Genomic DNA, 19031 nt, shown 5'->3' with positions numbered 1-19031 from the left:
GTTTGATTAGAAATGCATATTATTAGACTATAAGATGATTCTTTTAAACGTATGCATTCTATATATAAGTATATCAGCGCTAATAACTTCCTTGAAACAGAGTAATTGCTTGTTCTCTCTCATTTTCTGAAGAAGAGTTGCTGTCGTGCTGCAAAGAAAAGAAAATAGTCGTAATTGTTGTACTAAATAACAATCTAACTCAAGTTAAACATTGAATAGAAAAGCGCTAAAATATGACCAGCGTACACATGGTAAAGTACCACGGTCTGCTAACATATAGTGTAATTGAATGATTAGTTTATTTTATTGTTTTAGAATAAAAAGTAAAATATTCGTTTTTATTCGTGAAATGATTATCAGCCTAAAATTAAGCAAACTAGCTTTAAAAAAACAAAAGAAATGTCCACAACACTGACATTGATAGTGCATATGTATTTCATGGACCACTATTTGTTTTGTTAATTTGTCGACAAAATCTCCAGCTGCCTATAACTAGTTTAGATAGTTCGCAAACATAACTTTGGTCATGAAAAGTCCACTAATTTGCATATATGAGAGCAAGGGTTGAACCATTTGATAATAGAATTTAATTTTGTATTTTTTTGGCATAGATTTTAACCTTTTTCCCCACTGATACAATGTTGCAGAGCCATGTAAATAACTTGTGTTTTATTTACAATTCTACATTATTGTGAATTATTACATACACTTACAAAAATGCGTTGAAATGCAAAAGTCCCATATTTTTCCAAGGATGACATTTAGAATATTTTACACCCTGTTCTAAAATTGTGAAAACAATATTTTTATCAAGTTATCAATTACCACCTTCCCTCAAATACAAAATGGTTCAAACAGAATTTGTGTTTTTGTGCTATATGTTTGTTTTTATCTCGATACATATCGATGCAGCCATTGCTTGATGTGATTGATGTACGAATTTTGTAGTAAAATGTTGTAGTAAAAGTATAACACAAAGCGTTAAATAGAGAAAGCGAGCCAGCATCAAAGGAAAGGTTAACTATCGCTAGTTGAAGTTTATAAACGTCTGTAAATGTTTATATATAACAAATCCACCAATTAAATGAAATCTGGTGTACAAATTTGACATTTCAGTGTGTTTTAAAAAAAATAAAATCATTTTGTTTTGAATAGAGCACGTTTTATAGGTGATGTTCTATTGCAGGGGTATTTCATTTCACATAGGGCGTGCATACATACCGATTGCTCGAAATGCAAACTAATTAGAAATCTCCTCCTCATAAGATATTTTAAGCAATTTTGAGAAATATCACTAGAATTCACTATATTTGAATTTTGTTACATGCTATGGTCACATTAAATAGAAAACCTGTTGTTACCTTTAACCGTTTGCTAGACACAGATTATTGTGAGAAGGCACACTCCAGGTCGTATCATGTATATAGTCGATTTAAAGTACCATTTAGTATTTCTGAATGTATTTTTGCCACATATTGAAGACGTAAAAGCGTCTTTTCGTACTAGCATATTTTACAAACAATATAATGGGCATCGTAAACATACCACATACCAGTGTTACATTATCTTAGTTGAACGAGTACGATTTCTCATTTGATAACATGCATTAACCGATATATATTACATGTCAACAGTAAGGGATAAACATATCTTCCAACCACTATAAAACGATTGTGCGCGTAAGCGCCCTTTAATAATAAAACAAACACGGCAGCCCCCATTCATGTAATCATTCATGTCCGAGGTTTTTAGTCCTAAAGCTATTCAAAAATCTGTTTTTGGCTTTTATAATGGCAACGGTGGGCTAGGATTTTACCATCTAACTAGAGTGACGCTATGAGCTGCCTGCCAATTATGAACTAAATCGGCCCAGCCAAAAACAAAAAAAACACACAGAAGATTAAAAAGCTTGGCGTTCAGGTGTAGATTCTACAAAGTCACATCTCTAAACACGTGACATGAGTGAAAAATCACCCGAACTTTCAGGTCAAATTTCTCGGTATTAAAAAATGATATCAAAAAACAAATAGTACTTTTGTGCCCCACTTAATCAGAGTAGAATTATATATGTCCGAGGTTTTTATTCATAGATTTGTAGGAGGAAATACATTTGGCGCGAAACTAATCGTTGTTCCTGTGTCAACGGTGGCCCAGGATTTATATTTACATATTTTACCACCTAACTTGAGTTAAGGTGTGACGTGCCTGGCTGTCAAGCCAGAACGAAAAAATCACAGAAGGGTTATTACATGAGACACAGAAAACCGCGTACATACAAGTTAAGGGCAATCCTAGCGGAGCGGATCGACGACAGTGAAGTATTGTTTTCATGTAATAACCTACAATTTCCAGGAAATGATCGCGTGACCACAAGCATAAGGACAGTCGACATCGTGTCCGCTCCAGTCTGACGTTTTCAGAAGGTATTTTCTCTTTGCATACCATATAGAAAACAAAAACGTAATATGGCTGTCGGGAGGTGATGTGTACTTGATCGCAGAATTGTTTATGTAAATTCAAAAAAACATTTGGCTCATGAACGAGAAGATAAGATTCAAGTTTCATTGCGTTTGTTTTGTAGCATTACACTATATACAATGGGCTGACTAAAGTTCAGCCAACAATGGATGTAGTTGTTATAACAGCCCCGGCACTCGGTGATTCAACTTTGTTTTAGTACTTGCATTGTATCAATGAAAAGTTGTAATTACTATAATTGCATCAAATCATCATCATATCATTACGATTGGCATTAGTTTCATAATTGCAGAGATAAAGACATTTTATTTTAGTGCTACTGTACTAGTGCAATCAGTATTACAGTGCCACTATTGTAGTGTTCTTAACGTATTAGCAGATACTGTGCAGTTCCTCTGTATTACGCGATTTATAAAACTTCAATTTTACAGTATCAGTACGGTTAGTATTACGTAACCAGTAAAACTGTCAGTACGATTGCTGAAACAAAAATGAAGTAATATTATAATATGACACTAATAATAAGAGTAATATTTTTAATTTACTGAACATGTTTATTACGTCATTACCTTAGCAGTAATTATATAATTGATATTATAGTACTACTATTACAAAGAGTGTCAGTATTATTAATAGTATATTATTATTTAATGGACATGACTTTTATGGCAGTATCACATTTGTAGTATAACTATAACTGTGCCGGTATTATCGATATGCTTGTATAAATGTAATACATTATACCGTGACATTACTTTATTACTGTATCAGTATACGTGGTATTACATCATCAATATTGTTACATTACGATAAACGATATCACGTGTTTGATAATATACACAAATAACTCTAGTCTTTTTAGTATGCTGTACTCAAAGCCCTTTTTAGGAGCGAGTTGAACACTTAAATTGTTTGTCATTCACATAATGTTATGTTTATTTCATCACATTCACTCTTCCCCCAATATCAATTAAACAGGTGGTACAATGACGGGAATAATAGAACAATGTTCAAAACACATCTTGTGGCGATCATTTGCTTTCTACATTTGTATCCTTGAACATTTCATCACACAAAAGCAATACATAACAATAATATACAGTGTTGTACGCCGATTTAACAAGATATCCACAAATTATTTCAACCAATTATGTGGGAGTCTAATGTTTATATTAGACAATATTTATTGACACAACTATTTGCATATTCATGAGCGTCTTTATGTTGCTACGTCATCAGTTTCTTCAAGTTGTACACGTGCTTGAAGCAGTCTATTTGACTCTTGTATATTATATACTTTTCGCTTCTGAAATGGAAAGTTCTACCACTGATAGAGGCAGGAGTCGAGGCCGGAAACGCCGTGCTCCTTCGCCAATACAAAGTCCAGTCAGAGATGAAAACGCTCCTCGGAGACGGGGAAGAAATTCCAGAGGCCGTGGCCGGATGATTTCATCAAGGACAACTAACGACGAAATCAACGCATCAACGTCGAGAACATCAAATTTGCGAGCCTTGGACACCACAAACCCCAAAAATTGGACAGTACGTCAAATTCGACAAAAACTTCAGGACATTGGCACACTCTTACCGACTACCATGAGCAAGAAAGAAGCGATCAACTTGTACAAGCTAAATAGCCAGCAACAAAGAGGCCCATACGCTACCAACATTAGCGTGACGAATGCTGCGACAGAATTAGATTCAGATCCTGAACCCCCAACTCTGCCTGAGCAGGAATCAACTGGTGCAAACAGAAGATCTACGACTTTCAACACGGACAATTTATTTCCAGGCGAAATAGATTTATTTCAACCAGCACGCTGTCGCAACTCAAATCAAACACCGGATACCAGGCTGGCGGTAAACAACATGGCAGCCGCCCCATCGTGTGGGGTCGATCGTATTCACACTGATCGTGGGCCTTCAAGCACACCTGTTTATGGACCTCCTTACGCCTCACATTTTACATCACCTGCGAGGAGGAGATTTGGGATTGCGTCAAACGACCTGCCAAGAATTGTTGCAGTTACTGATGCTATGAGGAACAATATAACCCAAGGTAAATATGTCAACCTAGCAACGTTACTGATACCCGCACATGAAAGTATAGAGAGTCTTTCTATTTTGGACGCCATGGGAATGAAATACGACTGAAGGGTAATACCGATCCCCGACTCAACAAAGTGTTAACTCATAACGAGTTCTTGGTTGCGTTTGGCAGATATAAATCCATTATATGTGAAGTTTTCCCACATAGACGTGAAGAACTAGACTGTTACCGAGACGACATAACGGACATGGCCATTAGCTTCGTGGGTAGACTATTCTACGAGTACCATGTCGAATTTACCACTCGTGCAGCAGCCTGGTTACTGCAAAGAAACATCAAAATTGACTGGTCGATCCGAGATGCGGATATTTTTATGCGCCTCACCGCCGGACGTAAAGCTAATGCGTGCTCAATTTGTGGTAGTACAATTCAATTACCAAGACAAATTAGCATCTAAAGAAATTCAAAATAATATTAATGAATTTCAAAACAATAACTATTCTAATGACAGTACAGGAATTAATAATGCAGTTAAGGATTTTAATACTATGATAGATAATGCGGCAGGCAATATTTTTAACAGGAAAACTAATAAGTGTGCAAAAATTAAACATAAACATAATAAGAGATGGTTTGACAAAGAATGTAAGTTATTGAAAAAAGATCTTTGTATTACATCAAGAATGATTAACAAATACTCATTTGACATTAAACTTAGAGAACTATTTTATGCTAAAAAGAAAAAATATAAAAATATAGTAAAAACAAAAAGAAAACAAGAACAAAACCTTATTGTAAATAACCTAACACAGTTAAACAAAACTAACCTTAAACAATTTTGGCAAATTATAAGCAAGTTAAAGAATTCAGACAGAAATCAAGAAAACCCAATTTCACCTGATAAATGGATTGAATACTATAAACAATTGAATACTAAAGATGATTTAACAGACTTTCAGAAAAACATTGTGACTAAAACAGGAATAGTTGAAAATATGCAACAATCAAATAATTGATTGAATGCTGAAATAACTGAAAAAGAAATTAAAATAGCAATTAACATACTTAAATCCAAAAAATCAGCTGGATATGATGGGTTCTGTGCAGAACTTATAAAAAACAGTAAAAACCATCTAATTAAACCACTCCATAAATTGTATAATTTAATATTCAATACAGGCATTTATCCTAACATCTGGAATACAAGTATAATTACTCATATTTTTAAAAAATGGGATAAGGATGAACCAGGAAATTATAGGGGGGTAGCAGTTTCCAGTTGTATAGGCAAAGTGTTCTGTAATTTAGTCAATAATAGGTTATGTGATTTTTCAGAGAAGCATAATATTATAAATAACAATCAGGCTGGGTTTAGAAAAGGTTATCAGACCACTGATCACATTTTTACTCTAAAAACAATAGTTAATAAATACCTGAACCAAAATGTTATACTATATGCATGCTTTGTAGATTTCCACAAGGCTTTCGATACTGTTTGGAGGGATGGTTTATTTTATAAATTATTAAAGAACGGAATTGATGGGAAACTTTATCATTTGATTAAAAACATGTATAACAATACTAAAACATGTATTCGCTTTGGCAAAAAAATATCTCCAATATTTAATACAAATAAGGGTGTGAGACAGGAATGTACTATAAGTCCAATGCTTTTTAATCTTTATGTTAATGACTTGAATGACACATTAAAAGATTCAGTAAACCAGGTAACATTAAATAATTATAAAATTAACTCTCTATTTTATGCAGATGACCTAGTATTGATTTCAACAACACAATTAGGTTTGCAAATTGCATTAAATAAACTATCTGAATACTGCCACAAATGGAAACTCCAGGTAAATCTTAATAAAACCAAAGTTATGGTTTTCAAAAAGGGAACAATGAGAAAGAGAGAGTTATTTCAATTCCAAGAACAAAATATAAGTTGTGTCAATTCTTATATTTATTTAGGTATAACTTTACAATCAAATGGAAAGTTCCAAGAAACAAGACAACGTTTAGCAGACAAAGCTACTAGAGCAATGTGTGCACTGTTGAAAGCAATGCCAAGAGAGACTGACTGTAGAACATTTATGCACCTTTTTCAGATATGTATTAAACCAATTTTGTTATATGGATCAACAACTTGGGGACATGACATACTAGACAATAATAGATGGGACAAAACACCAATTGAACAGTTACATTTGAAATTCTGCAAACAAATACTAGGTGTGAGTAAATTCTCGTCAAATGCAGCATGCAGAGCTGAACTTGGTAAATTCCCATTACTTATAGATATTCAGGAAAATCTTATTAAATACTGGTATCGTATTAGTGCCTTACCAGACAGTAATATTACAAAACAAGCCTTTGAAGAACAAAAACAACAAAATTTAAATTGGTTTACATCAGTAAAAAACATGGTCTCCGAAAATATTACAAACTTGTCCTCGTCTGTCATACCTCAAAAATTACCACACAGTAAAATAAAAAACATACGAAACAACATCCAACAAAGGTATGTAGAGTTCTGGAAGTTGAGTGTAACAAATGATAATAGAAAACTGAGAACGTATATAAAGTTTAAAGACTCATACACTTTTGAACCATATTTGCTTTTATGTAATCTGAAACATAAAATCTTATTGACTCGTTTCAGAATAAGCAGTCATGTATTAGAAATTGAGAAGGGTAGACATACCCAACCCAAAATACCTTTAGAAGACAGAATCTGTAAGCAATGTTCCCAGATCAAAATTGAAAATGAAGAACATATCTTCATGGAATGTCTTAGGTACCAAACAGAAAGACAAAAGCTATTTAATAATATCAGTATTCCAGAAGAATTGAAAAGTGATAACCAGATATTTAAATATATTATGAGTTCAAGAGAAGACGTACTAATAAGACAAGTTGGTGAATACTTATACAAAATATTTGAAATCAGAAATATCAATAACTGACATTTTACTTTTACTTTAATTTTATATGTATTGTACTTTATTACTAAAGTACTATTACTTTTATTGCTGTTCAACCAATGGAAATTATTTCTAAGGATGCAATAAATTCATTATTATTATTATTATTATTATTTGTCAGACTTTTGTCCACGTAAGCAATTCTTTGCACCCAACCAACAACAGGCTAATTCAACTGTCGACGTTAGAGGACGCCCCAAGACTTATTTAAATGGTAAAGAAGTGTGTAATAACTATAATACCGACGGTAAAGGGTGTTCTAGATATCCATGCCCTTTTTTGCATGCCTGTACTTCATGCAAATCCAGCCACCCAGTATATAGTTGCCCCAGGTCATTCAATGCAGCCAGGGCTCCTGAATCCATTGCTGTTAATCCTGGTACCACTCAGTGACTACCTACACCTAGCACACCGGTTAAAGTTGATTTATTGGAAGAATATTTGACTAATCACCCAGATTCAGACTTTGTCAGCCAATTATGTTCAGGCCTTCGTCATGGCTTTAAGACTGGCATTGAGGACGCACCAACTGTTTCCTATGAATGCTTGAACAATTTGTCTGCTCAGAGAAATCCGGAACCTGTTACACGTTTATTGCAGACCGAGTTAGACAAAGGATATGTAATAGGTCTTTTTGATTCACCTCCATTTCCAGTTTACCGGATAAATCCTTTGGGTCTGGTTGAGGGCAAATATTCGACGAAACTGCGACTGAGTGTTGACATGTCTGCACCATATGATAAACCACAAGTGCCTAGTCTTAATGAGCTCATTGACAAGGACACGTATTCTATGTCATACATCAGAATTGATGATGCCTTTGAAGAAGTTAAACGATTAGATGGCAACGCATTCATGTGCAAATTCGATATCGCTGATGCCTTCAAGCAGTTACCTCTACACCCATCAGTATGGCACTTACATGGTGTTAAATGGAAAAATAGTTATTATTTTTTCGTCCGTTTGGTATTCGGGGCCAGATCAAGTCCAAAAATTTTTGATACATTGTCACAAGCTATCTGTTGGATAGCAGAGCACCGATTTCAAGTGAAATTTATCCTACATTTGCTAGATGACTTTCTTACTGTGGACAAGTTGGAAGAGACTGCTGCTCGTTCGATGGCTATAATGACAATGATTTTCAAATCGTTAAACATTCCCTTGGCAATGCACAAGACTCTCGGGCCAGTACAAGAAATTGAGTATTTAGGACTCATGATTAATTCTAAGGACATGCTTGCCTATCTACCAGATAATAAGACAATCAGAACTATTGCTAAGATTTCTGAATTTTCTTCACAGAAAACAATCACCAAACGACAATTACTTTCTTTGCTGGGTCATCTTAACTTCGCGGCTAGGGTGATCCTGCCAGGAAAATCATTCATCACTTACATGCTGAGACTAGCTTCCTCTGTATCTAAGTTACATCACCACGTCACATTGAATAAAGCTTGGCGTTTAGAGTTGTGTATGTGGGGGCTATTTTTGAAATCTTGGAATGGTATCCCCTTATTTCTGAACAGTGACATAATTAGTGCTTCTGACCTCCACATTTTCACAGATGCCTCATCAACTAAAGGGTTTGGAGGTTATTTCCAGGGACACTGGTTCTGTGAGGTTTGGCCTTCACAGTTGATGATAGAGCAACGAAATGATTGGTCAATGGCATTCCTTGAGTTGTATCCCATTGTTGTGGCTTCAATGTTATGGGGAAAGTTCTGGTCTCAGCAACGTATTCGTTTTAACTGCGACAATCAAGTCACAGTTCAAGTCATCAAAAAGGGAAGGGCATCATCTCACTGTCATGCTATAAATACTCTACTACGTCGACTGACACTGACAGCCATGCAGCACAATTTTATTGTTCTTGCACAATTCATTCCGGGAAGACAAAACACTGTAGCACCTTTGACAGACTATTATTCTGTGACAAAGCATTTTCTTTAAAAACCCAGACATATTTCGCACCATCATTATCTTTTGAACGATAACTGCGAGGTTGAATGTCCTAGTCCGAACGCACTTGATTTGGCGGCGGTCCCAATGAGTCGTTCTCGATCAAAATTTCAACTCGAGAAAAACGCGAAAAACAGTTTTGGTTAATAAAACACTGTAGATTTGCTGCATTATTATAAATATACACTAAAAATGGCCAAACATATTAACCACTGATATCATAGAACTCATAAAGAGTGTCAGATAATGAATAATTTCAAGCTCGAGCGCGAAAAATGAAGAAAACTGCTGGCATTTGAGTCCGTACTCCAGGAACGTTCGGGTTTTCCATTGTTATGCAAACGAACAACGAGGGATAATCCTCTGACAAACATTACTGTCCCACTGCACACGCTGACAGTTAACAAACAAGCTAATCCTTCAAGTGTCTCAGATAAGACATCTAATAAAACGGTTTTCATGGTGAAACAAAATGGCCGATGTTTGAAAAAAAATTGCTGTGTCAGAGTGCGACACTGAGTGGCAGATTTTTCTTTGCCTCGTCTGTCAACGCTTTCTTTCTTTTCTTCGCCATTGAGTTAGAAAAAAAATGTATTAGTAAAATAGAATATTGACTTAGAAAATAAAACGATTTAAAAGAAAGTTGTGCAAAGTTACAGTACTCCTTTCGCACAACCTCCCGCCCGCTTCCGCTTTCCAATCACCTTTTTCTCTCGCTTTTGCGACCACTTGTTGAATTCGACCGGTTAATTTCCGCTTTGATTTTCGACCGTGCAAACCCCGAAATATCACCGCCCACCTGCTCGCTCGCGCGCATTTAAAATTCGGACTAACAGAATAATTTCCGAGGTTCACATTGTCTTATAATTGTCTTTCTGTTTTTTATAGATGTTGAACAGCTGACAAAAGTTCAAATACTTTTTGTTTTAACTATATATAATTATATGCACGCAACCTGACCCTTTGACCTCGATTTGGCTTGGACTGAATATTTTATTTTAAACAATATTCTGACGTGAAATACAAAATGTATTTCAACACAAGTACGACAGGGTTGTCTGGGGTTTCTTTCCTGATTGTTGAGTCTTCGCAATGTGTTTTGTATAATTATTGTTGTTTTCCCCCGATGCTGAAGGACCGTAAAGCTAAATGGCAGTTACATGCATGGGCTGAGTGAAAGAAAATATTTCTAAGCCTAAAATAAAACCTAATATTACACCTCTTTGTGTATTTGTTAATTTTACATATGTTTGTCATGACAGTATGTTTGTAAATATCTAGAAAAATCTCGTCTTTCGTTGATAATTTCGATTGTTTGTTTGGAATGTCGATCCCCGTTGGTTTCTCCATACGGAGTTTAGGAAGGGCGTCGATCAACACCGTGACAATCAGCCGAGAGAAGACAAACATTGACCGTAATTCATGGAGATCATGTCCGTAATTTGTGGGCTGAAACCCCAAATAATTAATCAAGTATTATTATTTTAATATATAATTTATTTTACATCGCAAAACTAAACCATGCCCAAAACAGAGCTAGAGTTGTTCGCGGTGAAACAACCGCATTGAAGACGATGCAACTTCAGCTAGCCATTTCTTACCTTGAAATAAAAAAAAATAAAAATTCGAAGAGCATCGGGGAAAATATTAATAATCATCCTCATCAATCGCTTGCTTTATTTTATTCGAATCCATGAAATTCACGATTTTTTTTTACATGTGTTGGCAACTTCCGCGCTAACATTGATTGAAAATGTGGGTGTGGTTATTTTGCAATGTCCTGTTGATAATACGGACCCATATGGTTCTGTGACCCAGTTCGTGCTCCGATCAGGTGACTCTCAGCCAATCAATGATGTTGTAACAAAGCATATTTGACGCTAATTGAAGGGTCGTCGTACAATCCAATCACCGGCGTCGATTCACATAGTTGTTTGTGCTGTGACAGGCTTCACAATTATTCGCTGAAAAACATATATTTTGACAAACTGATGGAATTTGAACTTAGTTCAAAAAGAAAATACTAGGCTAAGATACATTAGAGCTCACGCGAATCAGTTTTCTCTGCAAGTTGTGAAATAAAGTAAACCAGAGTAGCGTCGATGATTTTCAGCCCTGAAGGACTTTGAATTGTTCATCGACTGGCCACCAAATAGTTATGGCTATAACTAAATTTGACACGTTTTTCATTTAAGCCCAATAAATTATTCATACATGTCAAGCTCTGTTCGATTTTTTCAGGGCATGTGGTCGTTTTTAGTCGAAAATATTTGTTGTGGGAACACTTTTGCGGCACGTATACGGTATAGACCGAGCTCATTCAATGATCGTAACTTAATTCTAAAAATGTAATGTCAAATTTTACCAGACGTGGACCGATGTGGATTCGATATCGTTATTTTTGGAATTAATCACTAACATTTCCTCGTTTCTCTGCTCTGTCAAAAGGAGTTACCTAGGCTTTTTTCACGTAACTGTCTAATTAAAATAAAAATAAAAATATTACATCTAGAACAAGCACCCAAAACACGTAACACGAAGTCCCAGTTCAGTTGCTTTCACGATACAAGTGTAATACAGCTATTAGATTTGAAGTGTCGTTCAGAATGTAATAATAGTTAATACTAGTTGTATGTTCACACTTTACTATCAAAACCACCATTTCGACCACCCATGTGCCAGTTTTCAGTGTTTGGGCGAGCGGTCAATGTTTTCAATGAGCGAGCGAGCGAAAAAAAAAACGCGATTAAATTGCGGTCGGTTTCCGGTCGGACAAGACCGCGTGGTCGGAAATTAAGCGATAAGCGGTCGATGTAAAAGCGGAAGGTTGGGCGAAATCAGTACTGTATGACCATGTTTCTCCGACGAACTCTCGACTGACAATTATGCTGACAATGGACGTTAGATAAACACGCATTGTTTGCAACTGGAAGCTTATCACCCGTTATATCAGAATCGTCAACAACAGAGTATACAGATAAGATGTTATCATTTAATTCCTTCCAAAGATAAACACTATGCAAATATCCACGAAACGGCAGTTGTAGTCTTTTCTGCTAGTGTTTTAAAACACTAATTTGAGCAACGTTATTTCGCAATTTCGATCTTTTGTAAACCTGGGGTGATGTATCGAGGCCTAAAGTAACCGTTTTATCATTTTTTGAAAATGCTTCGTATATTTATCATATACTCTTTCTCCCCCAAGATTTGGTTTCTAGCTTTTAAAATTATTATTTATGTATTTATTATTATTAATATTCATTTACTAAACACATCGTAGTTTACAGCCTCCGCTGTTTTCTACCAGTTCCGGACAGCTGCCGCAGTCCTCTGCCAGGTAGTTGCAGCTTCCGCAGCTTCTATCGATAACACTGTTACCTCATGTAGCTCACAGCTACATAACCTACTTACTTCACGTAGCTTTCAGCTACAATAATCGACCTACAGCTTCCGCTATTCATTTCTCATATTAATATACTAACATTAATGCTAACGTTTTACGAGTCAGTATTTACTGTTTTTTGCAGACTGTTTTTTGAGCTTTTCAGATTTGCTGTACTTTACTATATCTTTTCTGCGGTAGTAGTTTGACACTGCTAACCGTCTCACTGGGGGGCTCGCTGTGGGACTAGTCTAGGCAAGTTAGGTAGCACTCATTGTTAGGCAGATTTCAGCTATGCATTTCAGACTGTTTGTATGGTCCCAGCAGCGTGCCCCCCCCCTCCCCCCCCTGTTTTGCCAAATAAACGTGTGTTCTTATCTCTTTATCTGTTGTGTCATAAATACTGTCTCTAAAACGTGATGTGACTTATTAATTTTAAATTTTGTCTTTGCTTTTGTAATTGCACTTTAGTTAATGGAAGTACTAACCATAAAGTAAAGCATTATATAGTATAGTATAATAAAAACCGGAAATGGCACGAGTTGATCCATTTCTGTTTTATCTTCAAGATTTGGCAGAAGATATTGATGCTGATACTGGTAAGTGAAAACATTGTGCTACCTTAACATTGTCCTTTCGAAAATATTACAAAATATAGACTTCCAAGCTTACTGTTCTCCGCCAAAATGTCTTCAATTTTTGTCAGCAAATCCAATCGAATCGATTTTAGGAGGGATTATGATTCAATTGCCATACAAAAGAATTACAAGAAGAATACTTTACTATTGCCAGACAACTCAAACAGTTGGGGGTGAACTATCATTCAATCTTCAGTAGGGTCATAGTACCAAACAATTATATACACAATTGCTATTCAAAGTACTTTTCACCATATTTAGATACTATAAATGTGTAAAAAGGTACTTTACCATTGTATAACAAATTATAATTCAACAGTTTGTTTTTTATGCTACAGACGATTGATTGACTGACACATATATTTGCTGTAAACGATTGATAACATGACAAATTATATACATTTAAGTCTAAGTAATCATTGGTATACCAAGCTGAAACAACAACCAGGTCTGACTCCGAAATAAACCATTATCAGCTGGTCCATTCCTTGAGAGGTACACTGTAAAGTCGCTGTATCAGTATGACCGTCCTTCATTATGGAAACGCGCCAAAATTACGCCAACAACCGTTTTGAAACAGCTATTACCTCATGCTTATTATTGATGTATTTAGTATGACCGATGAGGGTTGTTAATAAATAAAAATAAACACTAGATGACTTTAGTAAGATGACTTTAGATATGCACCACTGGTGGTAATATAAATTTCTTGACGGAAAATATAAAACTCGACGGATTACGACGGTAAGGTTGTGTTCTGTTTCTCTATATTAGTAACCAATAAAACGACTCAATGTTAAGTTAGCAGCTAGTGACAGTCAAACCCGTTGTAGTCCAAATGACCTACAGGCTACAGTGTTGATATTTACAAAATAAAAATGGCCAACACCAGACCTTATGAAACTCTGAGATTTCTGAGATATATATAGTGTATGTCCATTCTTTTCACAGAATTCAAGACCATGGTTGATTTGACCGATGGACTTGAACCTCCCATTAAAAAATGCAAGAGAAAAACTCAAAAAAGAAGGACGACCAGCTACTCTGTTTCAGACGTTACGTGAAATAGGACATTTATCAAAGAGTGACCCACATGCACTAATACGCTTACTTGAGGGAGCAAAGCGACATGATTTGGTTTTACAAGTTAAGGTCAGATTTAGAATGGGATTTGACAAAGAGATAACACCGCAGCAACTCAAGAATGAAGTGGAATTAGAAGAAATGAAAGAGAAGAACAAGAAAGAACAACATGAAATACTTAAAGAATAATGAATAAAATGTCGTTGACCATTATGTCACAATTACAATTACGCGTTAATTAACACTGAACTCTGCATTATTAAATAAATAATCTTAATATATATTTACATTGCAATATAGTATATTACATTTAATGTGCATTGCATTGGTTTGTGATAAGATAAAAATGCCGTTCACAATTATGTCACTTACAATTACGTGTTAATTGAAAATCAACTCTCTGCATAATTAACTTAATGAGCTTAAAATCTATTCACCTGCATTACAGGGCAATATAATATACTACATTTATTGTGCATTGCATTCCCTCGTGTTTTGGAATTACATGGCAATATTTGTATTAATTCTGATTCATGGTTGAGACTACGTATAATTGTTAAGCAACCAGTCAAAATATATGATATATGATGGGTAAATAAAATTAAAAGTGTATTTCAGCTTCTCAAAACTAAAGATCACACTCCGTAAACTTGTTCACTGACTTCCAATGATCTATTTGTAGCAGCAAGTTTTATTAAGATAAATGTAGTGCGGCTAGAAAGCGTGAACGAAATGTATGTTTGATAATCCTGTCAAATAATGTTTAATGGAAATTTATTTTGTATAAATGAAATTTTATTGAATAAAATGAATTATTTTCAATGTAATTTTGTTTGCGAGTTTCTTTTAGTACACATTATTGATAAGCCGGTGAACCAAACGCTACTTATCTTGGGTGGGGAGTTTAGATATTGAGCTTGCAGATAATCGCATGTGCATGATTAGCATATTTCTTTTGTTTGGGTAACCATCCTCCTCTCTTCGAAAATTAATAATAAACAATTATTGTGTTTAGGTCACTTTAACAAATCAAAAATACAGATTCAAAATTGAGGATGCGTTTCAAATCAAATATGAATATATACGAGGGGCGTTAATGAAACTTGGCACAGTTATTAGTCTTTCTCTACATAGGAGCCACCTTTGGAGGTGGTGAGTCCAAGTGTCATTGCATTGACTGGGCTTTGGTCTCTGGATCATAGTGATGGACCCGAGTTTTATCCTGTGAAATCAGTCTTTTGAAAAACTTTGACTAATCTTATTGGCTCATCTCCAAATTCATCCCCGAGCATTCAACGAGTTCTTGTTCGTGGAAAGGTGTGAGCAACCTGGAATCCATCTGGCAACAGTTTATGCATAGGCAAATGGCCATGAATGATAGTTTCCACACACCCTGTACTTATCTTGACCTCTTGGGCTATTTGGGAAACAGTAATGCGTCGATCTTCCAAAATTGCTGACGGACAGGTGCCTCATCAATGGCAGAAGAGGGACGAACAGGTCTGGGAGCTGTTTCTACAGACTTCCGGTTATGTTTGAATTCATGATGACAGCGTTTTACAAGATCATATGATGGGGCATCATCACCATAAGTTTCTTTCATTTCATCTAAAGTCTCATTTGGTGTGCGTTTTTTAACTTTGTTTCTTCAACGGAAGGAAGAGGGGTGGAATTTAGACAACGCTCATCATTGCGCACAAAAATGGGGACAAAATTGAACGTTGCATTAGCGTTGGTTTAACGGTAGCGAGCGTTGGTTTAGCGGTGACGCGAGCGTTGATACATCGGCGTTCCGCGCATGCGTGCGTTGGCTCGGCGGGGTTTAAAGTTGGTTTAGCGGCATACCGCCCGGGCAAAGTTGGCGAAGCAACGGTGGTCCAGCGTTCAATATTTCTGCGTCCACGAACTTGCGTCTAACGGTGGCAAACTTGACTGGGCGTTGTTAGAGCGGTGGTGAACTTTGCCGGAGCGGAAAAATGCCCGCTCCTCACCGCTCGCAATATTTTGTGCAGCTCAAAACGTTCGGAGTGGTAGGAGGGGCCATCAGCGGTGACCGAGCGTATACGGCGTTGCCTTAACGGGGGCAAACCTCTGTTAAACAGTGGTGAACGGAAAAGAGCGGTGATGAATTTGTTCCACCGCTCCAGGAACGCTCAAACAAAGTTCGGGCGGTGTGACCGTGCCTTAATCAGTTTTACTTTTTCTTGCTAACGTGATTGATGTCAGAGAAAGTATTACAAAATAAACTGAAGGCAATTATATACGCTTCCATGAAAATAAGGTACAGTTGTATTACTTAACCCGACAACAAAAAAATTGAATATGATGATGACATGGAAAACCTATCATAATGCTCGTTATATTTGACGAACGTTAGGACATCACTGTTTATACGCAGTTGGTGTCGAAAGTTAAATGTATTCATAAATCCATTACACGAATGAATGTACATAGATATGATATTTTAGAAATGCTGTATATGTGATTTTTTTTCTGTTCTAGTCTCTATGGTATAATCTCTGTGTTTAAGGAACAGATATTAATATAGCTATGGTGTGTGATAGTGAAGCGTAAAAGTGTTTTATTTCTGACAAAGATAAGAAAAGTAATGTGGTAGCTGACACAAAATGCAGCTTTCACATTTTTCTTTATAGTTGCAATAAATATTTAACTGAACTGTGACGTATTTTTAGTGTATTTCATAGTTTTTGCATTGTGCCATTTAGTTTCGTATTTTAAGAATGCAAACACATTTATCATTAAGCTAGGTAAACACCCCCGTACCTTTTCTATAAAAGAGGGGTCGTTAGACTACAATTTGTGGTCATAATATTATAATAAGTTTAGTAGTCGACAGGTGTGGCATAGTTCTTGTGTTACCACGTAGCGTATAGGAAAATAGGATGTCGCATATATTTCGTCGCATGTACGCTACCAATGCTGAGTGTCCGCCATGTTTCTCTCTGTCGAGTACAGTAATTCCTTCAAGAAGAGTGCGTGTTCGTGAATTGATGAGTTCAGCAATATAGCTAGAGCACTGCGTCTCAAAAAGAGCCTTATTTTTATAGTTTAATATTTCAACCCTACACACAGCCACATAACATCATATATCATTGGAAAGTTTATTATTTCTACTTTAGGAAAAATGACGATGTGGATCTGCTAAGTGGTCATGTAACTATGGAAACAGGCCATAAACAAAGTGCGCCAACATAAAATAGGCGGTTTTTTTGTATGTTTGTCCTATTATATTGTATGTTATATTTGCGCCCAATAATCTAGCTAAACAACTGCATATATTTTGTACTCGGTATTTTATTCCATATACCTACCATTTTAATGAATAATAATAATATGTTTGATGACTCCATCCTGTATTTTTGCATTCAATTTAATGGCTTTAATATCATTATTCCATTCTTTTATTATTATTTTTTGTATTTAATGTTTCAACCAACATGCAGTCACATCATACATCATTAGAAAGCTTATTAAATCTGCTTTAACGAACATGCTGGTGTGGAGCCTTCAAATGGTTCCATAACCATGGAAACATGACATAAACAAAGACACCAACAATTAAATCATTTTTTTATTCCGTTTGTACTCATAATACATTAATATACAATCCTTAGTATATCCATGTATTTTGTATTCTGTTTCATATCATTGAATATTATAATATTACATTGTAATCATAATATTCAGTGATATTCAATTTAATATTATAAATGTTTGATGAGTCTTTCCCAAATCTTTGATTCCATTTATGAATCGGAAGCTTATTAGTATGGCAATATAAATAGAACACAAACCAAAATTGTATGAGAAGGGGTGTAAACATAGGTCATCAAAGTGTCCACATACATGCACAGAAGCAAATAAGATAAATCGCTATTTTCCTGCCATGTAATAATATACCATATTTCTCTATTTTTGGTAGATATACAACTCTGGCAAAGCAAGCACAAATCTATCATATAAATATTGTTCGTGCTATTATGGGGTCTTCAATCTTCATCATCATTGTCATCATGTAATTTCCCCGAGTGAGTTGGTTACCACACTTCCCACTGCCATGACAAGAACAAAGCTCCAAGCAAGGAAGGTTGTGGTACAGACACAGTTGGTGACACAGTGACTTTTACTTGAACAACTGTATATCAGATCTTGTAGAAGTTCGAATGCCGTCATACCTTTCATTATCGTCTTTCTGTCATCCATGCTGTAGTGGACATCTAATATCTGGCTTACCAATGTGAAAAGACGTCCATATTTTGGTTTACCAGGAAGTTCTTTGACATGTTCTTCAAAATTGGCTTCACATGATAGAAGTTTTGGCCAGTGGCCTATCTTTATTCCGAGCATGCTTGAGACGTAGACTATTCATATTTTTATGACATACTTTTAGTTTTTCTGTCTGGTCGTACATCAGTGCTATCAATGTTCGTGTC

General features: G+C 35.7%; 1 long non-coding RNA gene across 2 annotated transcripts; it reads left to right on the top strand.

The window, feature by feature from the left end:
• The first annotated feature begins 13420 nt into the window (after positions 1–13420).
• On the top strand, positions 13421–14775 carry LOC144342133 (uncharacterized). Of its 2 annotated transcripts, none has more exons than XR_013418702.2 (2): positions 13421–13455; positions 14446–14775. It is a non-coding gene; the product is annotated as an uncharacterized LOC144342133 (long non-coding RNA). The 2 variants fall into 2 exon arrangements; XR_013418703.2 differs by lacking the exon at positions 13421–13455 and adding an exon at positions 14184–14238.
• The last annotated feature ends 4256 nt before the right edge of the window (positions 14776–19031 follow it).

Source organism: Saccoglossus kowalevskii, chromosome 12, assembly GCF_978046115.1.
Source record: "Saccoglossus kowalevskii chromosome 12, keSacKowa6.1, whole genome shotgun sequence".
Taxonomy (NCBI): Eukaryota; Metazoa; Hemichordata; class Enteropneusta; family Harrimaniidae; genus Saccoglossus; species Saccoglossus kowalevskii.
This window is presented reverse-complemented; position numbering and strand designations above follow the sequence as displayed.